Genomic DNA, 7,500 nt, shown 5'->3' on the forward strand with positions numbered 1-7,500 from the left:
GCCCCGTTCAAGGGAGACTTGGACCGTCACGTGCGCCCCGGCAACGAGGCCGGCCCGTACGCCACAACTCCCATAGGTGCCGCGACACAAAAGTGCGCGGCGGGATTCGGCGATGGGCTTTTCCCTGTTCGCTCGCCGCTACTAAGGGAATCACGGTTGTTTTCTTTTCCTCCGCTTATTAATATGCTTAAATCCGGCGGGTAGTCCCGCCTGATCTGAGGTCGGAACGTATCGGTTTTTTTTTTTTTTAAATTACACGGCAGCCTGCGGTCCGCGCTCCGCCCGTACGGTGACCGTCCGCGTCCGCGTCTCGGAAGCCGGAGAGGTCCGTGGACTCTCAGCCGACCCGGCCGCGCTCTCGCGCGGCGGGCGGACGGGGACGTGCCGTTTGACGACGCGAGAACCCGTGACTGTTTGCCGTCACAACTTGGGCGGACGACCGGAGGCGGCCGCGCGAGCGCGGTTTTCCACGGTCGAACCGCCAATCTCGCACCACCGGAGCGGCCGACGGGCGGGCGGACAGTCCCCGGGAGGACTGCCGCCGCCGTCGGACGCCTGCCGGCGGCGCATCGGTCTGGCCGAGTATCCGGTATACGACCCTCAGACAGGCGTGGCCCGGGACCCGCGGGTCACCGAGGCCGCAATGTGCGTTCGACTGGTCGATGTTCGTATAACCTGCGGATTACACGACGACGCGCAGATAGCTGCGGTCTTCATCGATCCACGAGCCAAGTGATCCGCTGTTCGGGGTCGGGTGTTTTTTTTTGTCGACGAAACTTCTACCGGCCACGCGCCGTGCGCGGACGCACGGCGGGGCCCGTATGGTCTTTCGACGTTAACCATCTTTCGGTCGACGCTCGGTCGGGGGTCGCGGCGCGCGGGCGGTCGGCGAGCTAGTCGCGAGCGCACGCGGCCACGGGGTCGGATTAGGCGCGCGCGAGACCGGCAAGTGCTGCCGGTACCGCGGGCCCGTCTCTAATGATCCTTCCGCAGGTTCACCTACGGAAACCTTGTTACGACTTTTACTTCCTCTAAACGGCCGATTTCGGTCATCTTCGCGATCGCGCGACGACCCAGCCCCCGAGGGGGCCGAATAACGCGCGTCCACTCCGAAGACCTCAATGCGACCGTTCAATCGGTAGTAGCGACGGGCGGTGTGTACAAAGGGCAGGGACGTAATCAACGCGAGCTGATGACTCGCGCTTACTGGGAATTCCTCGTTCACGTGGAAAAATTGCAAGCCACGATCCCTAAGCACGAAGGAGGTTCAGCGGGTTACCCGGAAGCCTGTCGGCCCAGGAATGTTAACACACGCTGATTCCTTCAGTGTAGCGCGCGTGCGGCCCAGAACATCTAAGGGCATCACAGACCTGTTATCGCTCAGTCTCGTGCGGCTATTTTCGTCCGCCGCCTGTCCCTCTAAGAAGAGTTTAAGCTCCTGGGAGCCGGCGGTAGCCCTAGTAACGTATCGTGATCCGCCGGCGACGGCCGCGAACACGGCGCGCTTCACCACGGAGCCCGACGCACGACGGACGCGCGCCGACCGGAGGTTGCCCCCCGGCCGACACACGCCCGCCGCACGCCGGGACGCGGATGGCGCGGCCGCGCTCGACGACCGCCGTGGACGACGGGCGAACGCGTTCGGGGATACCGGGCCGAGCCGACGGGTACGCGAACACGGACGGCCGAAACCGCCCGCGCCGCGCACGTACGCCGACCCGGGGTTACCCGCCTAGTTAGCAGGACAGAGTCTCGTTCGTTATCGGAATTAACCAGACAGATCGCTCCACCAACTAAGAACGGCCATGCACCACCACCCACCGAATCAAGAAAGAGCTCTCAATCTGTCAATCTTTCCGGTGTCCGGGCCTGGTGAGGTTTCCCGTGTTGAGTCAAATTAAGCCGCAGGCTCCACTCCTGGTGGTGCCCTTCCGTCAATTCCTTTAAGTTTCAACTTTGCAATCATACTTCCCCCGGAACCGAAAAGCTTCGGTTTCCCGGAAGCTGCCCGCCGGGTCGTTAATGAAACGCCGGCGGATCGCTAGCTGGCATCGTTTACAGTTAGAACTAGGGCGGTATCTGATCGCCTTCGAACCTCTAACTTTCGTTCTTGATCATACGAGAACGTACTTGGCAAATGCTTTCGCGTCAGTTCGTCTCGAGACGATCCAAGAATTTCACCTCTAACGTCTCGGTACGAATGCCCCCGCCCGTCTCTGTTGATCATTACCTCCGGTCCCGAAAACCGGCCCGGCGGGACGCGCGGGCGACTGGCGCCCGCGGCCCGGCGGCCCGCGCACGGAAACGCCCCGGAGGGCGATTTCGCGCGCCCGCGAAGGGCGGAGATGCGCGGGACCGAGGTCTTGTTCCATTATTCCATGCGACCAGTATTCAGGGCCTTTTGACGAGACGGCCGTGAAGCCGCCCCGCCAGATTTGAGCCTGCTTTGAGCACTCTAATTTGTTCAAAGTAAACGTGTCGGCCCGCCGACGGCAATCGGTGAAGATCACCGCGCAGCAAGATTGGAGTAGGCGGCCGCCGTCGTCGAACCCCGACGGCCGCGCGACGCGTGGCCGCGCGGCGCGCCGGAAGCCCGAGACACGTGTCCGCCTGCCGACAATACGTCCGGCCGACGTGCCGGTAACTAACACCCCGAGACGGCTGACGAGCGCGACGACGACCGCGCCGACGGGACACGTGGTCCCGCGACACGGCCGGCCGCGACACGACGGACCGCCAGGGTGGTCCGGCACCGCCCAGACACAGATCCGACTACGAGCTTTTTAACCGCAACAACTTTAATATACGCTATTGGAGCTGGAATTACCGCGGCTGCTGGCACCAGACTTGCCCTCCAATTGATCCTCGTTTAAAGGTTTTAAAGTGTTCTCATTCCGATTACGGGGCCTCGGATGAGTCCCGTATCGTTATTTTTCGTCACTACCTCCCCGTTCCGGGAGTGGGTAATTTGCGCGCCTGCTGCCTTCCTTGGATGTGGTAGCCGTTTCTCAGGCTCCCTCTCCGGAATCGAACCCTGATTCCCCGTTACCCGTTACCACCACGGTAGGCATGGAACCTACCGTCGACAGTTGATAAGGCAGACATTTGAAAGATGCGTCGCCGGTACGGAGACCGTGCGATCAGCTCGAAGTTATTCAGAGTCACCAGGTCTTTGCGCGGGCCGCGATCGGGACGCGCACGAAGCGCGCCGCGACGGGCCGGTTTTGATCTAATAAAAGCGTTCCTCCCGCGAGCGACGCCCGAGGGCGCCGCGACGGTCGGAACTCTGTCGGCATGTATTAGCTCTAGAATTACCACAGTTATCCAAGTAACTTGGGTACGATCTAAGGAACCACAACTGATTTAATGAGCCTTTCGCGGTTTCACCTTAATGCGGCTTGCACTGAGACATGCATGGCTTAATCTTTGAGACAAGCATATGACTACTGGCAGGATCAACCAGGGATCTCGGTTTTACAACAACTGCGTCCCGTGACGGATCCCCGCGGCGACGCCGACCAAGGGGCGACGACGACGCGGACACTCGTCTCGGGACGCGTGCGTCCGAGCGCCGGTCCGCCCGTGGGCAAGCCGACGCCGAGGAAGGTCGAAACGACCGTGACCGGTATACGGTCACGGCGCACGACCGACCGCGGTTCGAGTGGGATACGTGCGCGGACGGGCGCCCGTAAACCGCGCGCTTCGGTCGACGCGAGCGCCGCACTGAGCACCCGCAGAACGCGGGGCGACTGCGGCGGCGGTCGCGTGCGGAAGACCGAACACACGCGGAGAGCGAGCGCTCGCCCGACGCGACGTGACCCGTGCGTTGACGAGAGTCGGGGTTAGCGCGTACGCCGTCCGTTTTCAGCGGACGGAGAATTACCGCGCTAGCGCCTCTCGCCAGGTTTATAACGGCCCCCAGCCGAGATCGTGGGGGAAGCCGGGACGCGACGCGAAGTCCGTCGTCCCGGGGCTTCGCCCCGGCGACCGCCGGGCACGGCGACGATGGCCGGCCGCGGCGGGAATGTTTTGGCGTCGAGAGCTCGTAACTTGCGGAACGGTAACGGGAGTCGTCATCGATTTTTGAAAAAAACGATTTGCGCGTCGGAGGCCCACCGGAAGGCGGGCCTGCGACGCCGGTTGAGTTTTGCCACTCGGCGTGCGAGATGGGTCGGTCGCCGAAACTTGGACGGATACCATCGAAGGGCACCGGATTGCTGACCATTCCGAAGACTGGGGCAGACCGGTGCGCGGCGATGGACGCGTCGGCTTCGGCGTCGCCCGTGGCTTTGCTGTCGTACGTGATTGGCGATCGGACGCCGGCGGAACGCCGACGACCGAGTCGCTCACAAATTTACAAAATCTCGAGTTTCACAATGTGCGACGGGGGTGTTCACGCGTAGTGGTACACCCGGGTCGAAGGAACTTCGCCATCACCGTGCGTAGCGGTTAGGCGAGAATCGAAAATCCGTCAATCACCGTGCGTAGCGGTTAGGCGAAAATCACAAAATCCGTGCGTAGCGGTACGGCCGCGGATAAAGGATTACCGATTTAATTGTCGCGGACACCGGTGTCCTATAGTACTCGGAACGTACGACGTGAACACGTCTCGGGTACGTCGAGATCGAACCAACGGTTAACGAGTTATTGCACACGGAAAAACTACGTTCGAAAAGTTGAATTCGAAATCGTGTCGACGGACATCGCCGGGGCTGCCGTCATGTGCACCACCCCGGCACCGACGAATAACCGAGGACGTCGAGTGAAAAAAAAAAAATCGAATTTTCACACACGGTGGTCCGTGCGACGGGACGGTACGGCGGGCGCGCAGCTCGGCGACGGTAATCACCCCTGTAACGTCGCGGTCAGCGCAGAAATTCTACGCGGTAAAGGTTTTCGGCAAAGGGGGATATCCCTGGACAACGACTCTGCGGTCTGCCCGTGATGAACGGTACGGTCGATGTCACCGGCAAACCGTGAAAACGGTTGACCGAGACCCCGCCGTCGGAATACAGTCAATCACAGTGCGTAGCGGTTAAGCGAAAATCAAATATCGGTCTATCTCCGTGCGTAGCGGTACGGCCGCGGATAAAGGATTACCGATTTAAATGTCGCGGACACCGGTGTCCTATAGTACTCGGAACGTACGACGTGAACACGTCTCGGGTACGTCGAGATCGAACCAACGGTTAACGAGTTATTGCACACGGAAAAACTACGTTCGAAAAGTTGAATTCGAAATCGTGTCGACGGACATCGCCGGGGCTGCCGTCATGTGCACCACCCCGGGACCGCCGAATAACCGCGAACGTCGAGTGAAAAAAAAAAATCGAATTTTCACACGCGGTGGTTCGGATCCGGTCACGGGGACGCCGCCGCGCACCAAGGGCGACTCCGCGCCTCGCCCGTCGATGAAAAATATTTCCGCGTACGGCACTCCGAGTCCGCGGGACGTAATAATTCTTTACGTTAGTCCACCTCGCACCCGTCGAACGCCGACCAGACAAAAATCGGCAATCGATGAAGGGCACAGTGTCCACGGATCCGGTCACGGGGACGCCGCCGCGCACCAAGGGCGACTCCGCGCCTCGCCCGTCGATGAAAAATATTTCCGCGTACGGCACTCCGAGTCCGCGGGACGTGCTCGCCGAATGCCCGCACCGAATAATACCGGTAAACCACATCCACTTGCCGTATTAATATTTTACGTTAGTCCACCTCGCACCCGTCGAACGCCGACCAGACAAAAATCGGCAATCGATGAAGGGCACAGTGTCCACGGATCCGGTCACGGGGACGCCGCCGCGCACCAAGGGCGACTCCGCGCCTCGCCCGTCGAAGAAAAATTTTTCCGCGTTCGGCACACCGAGTCCGCGGGACGTAATAATTCTTTACGTTAGTCCACCTCGCACCCGTCGAACGCCGACCAGACAAAAATCGGCAATCGATGAAGGGCACAGTGTCCACGGATCCGGTCACGGGGACGCCGCCGCGCACCAAGGGCGACTCCGCGCCTCGCCCGTCGATGAAAAATATTTCCGCGTACGGCACTCCGAGTCCGCGGGACGTAATAATTCTTTACGTTAGTCCACCTCGCACCCGTCGAACGCCGACCAGACAAAAATCGGCAATCGATGAAGGGCACAGTGTCCACGGATCCGGTCACGGGGACGCCGCCGCGCACCAAGGGCGACTCCGCGCCTCGCCCGTCGATGAAAAATATTTCCGCGTACGGCACTCCGAGTCCGCGGGACGTGCTCGCCGAATGCCCGCACCGAATAATACCGGTAAACCACATCCACTTGCCGTATTAATATTTTACGTTAGTCCACCTCGCACCCGTCGAACGCCGACCAGACAAAAATCGGCAATCGATGAAGGGCACAGTGTCCACGGATCCGGTCACGGGGACGCCGCCGCGCACCAAGGGCGACTCCGCGCCTCGCCCGTCGATGAAAAATTTTTCCGCGTTCGGCACACCGAGTCCGCGGGACGTAATAATTCTTTACGTTAGTCCACCTCGCACCCGTCGAACGCCGACCAGACAAAAATCGGCAATCGATGAAGGGCACAGTGTCCACGGATCCGGTCACGGGGACGCCGCCGCGCACCAAGGGCGACTCCGCGCCTCGCCCGTCGATGAAAAATATTTCCGCGTACGGCACTCCGAGTCCGCGGGACGTAATAATTCTTTACGTTAGTCCACCTCGCACCCGTCGAACGCCGACCAGACAAAAATCGGCAATCGATGAAGGGCACAGTGTCCACGGATCCGGTCACGGGGACGCCGCCGCGCACCAAGGGCGACTCCGCGCCTCGCCCGTCGATGAAAAATATTTCCGCGTACGGCACTCCGAGTCCGCGGGACGTGCTCGCCGAATGCCCGCACCGAATAATACCGGTAAACCACATCCACTTGCCGTATTAATATTTTACGTTAGTCCACCTCGCACCCGTCGAACGCCGACCAGACAAAAATCGGCAATCGATGAAGGGCACAGTGTCCACGGATCCGGTCACGGGGACGCCGCCGCGCACCAAGGGCGACTCCGCGCCTCGCCCGTCGAAGAAAAATTTTTCCGCGTTCGGCACACCGAGTCCGCGGGACGTAATAATTCTTTACGTTAGTCCACCTCGCACCCGTCGAACGCCGACCAGACAAAAATCGGCAATCGATGAAGGGCACAGTGTCCACGGATCCGGTCACGGGGACGCCGCCGCGCACCAAGGGCGACTCCGCGCCTTATGAAAAATATTTCCGCGTACGGCACTCCGAGTCCGCGGGACGTAATAATTCTTTACGTTAGTCCACCTCGCACCCGTCGAACGCCGACCAGACAAAAATCGGCAATCGATGAAGGGCACAGTGTCCACGGATCCGGTCACGGGGACGCCGCCGCGCACCAAGGGCGACTCCGCGCCTCGCCCGTCGATGAAAAATATTTCCGCGTACGGCACTCCGAGTCCGCGGGACGTGCTCGCCGAATGCCCGCACCGATA

The 7,500-nt window shown here is 60.8% G+C and overlaps 2 non-coding genes across 2 annotated transcripts in view; both read right to left on the reverse strand.

Annotated features, from left to right (window-relative positions):
- Positions 1–224, reverse strand: part of LOC132937706 (large subunit ribosomal RNA) — a 4,195-nt gene extending 3,971 nt beyond the window's left edge. The window contains exon 1 of the ribosomal RNA XR_009663801.1: positions 1–224. This exon is cut by the window's left edge and continues 3,971 nt beyond it. This is a non-coding gene — a ribosomal RNA (large subunit ribosomal RNA).
- A 370-nt stretch (positions 225–594) lies between these two features.
- On the reverse strand, positions 595–752 carry LOC132937612 (5.8S ribosomal RNA). The gene has a single exon (XR_009663733.1). It is a non-coding gene; the product is annotated as a 5.8S ribosomal RNA (ribosomal RNA).
- Between the last annotated feature and the right edge of the window lie 6,748 nt (positions 753–7,500).

The sequence above is a fragment of the Metopolophium dirhodum genome, chromosome 1 (genome assembly GCF_019925205.1).
Source record: "Metopolophium dirhodum isolate CAU chromosome 1, ASM1992520v1, whole genome shotgun sequence".
Classification (NCBI taxonomy): Eukaryota; Metazoa; Arthropoda; class Insecta; order Hemiptera; family Aphididae; genus Metopolophium; species Metopolophium dirhodum.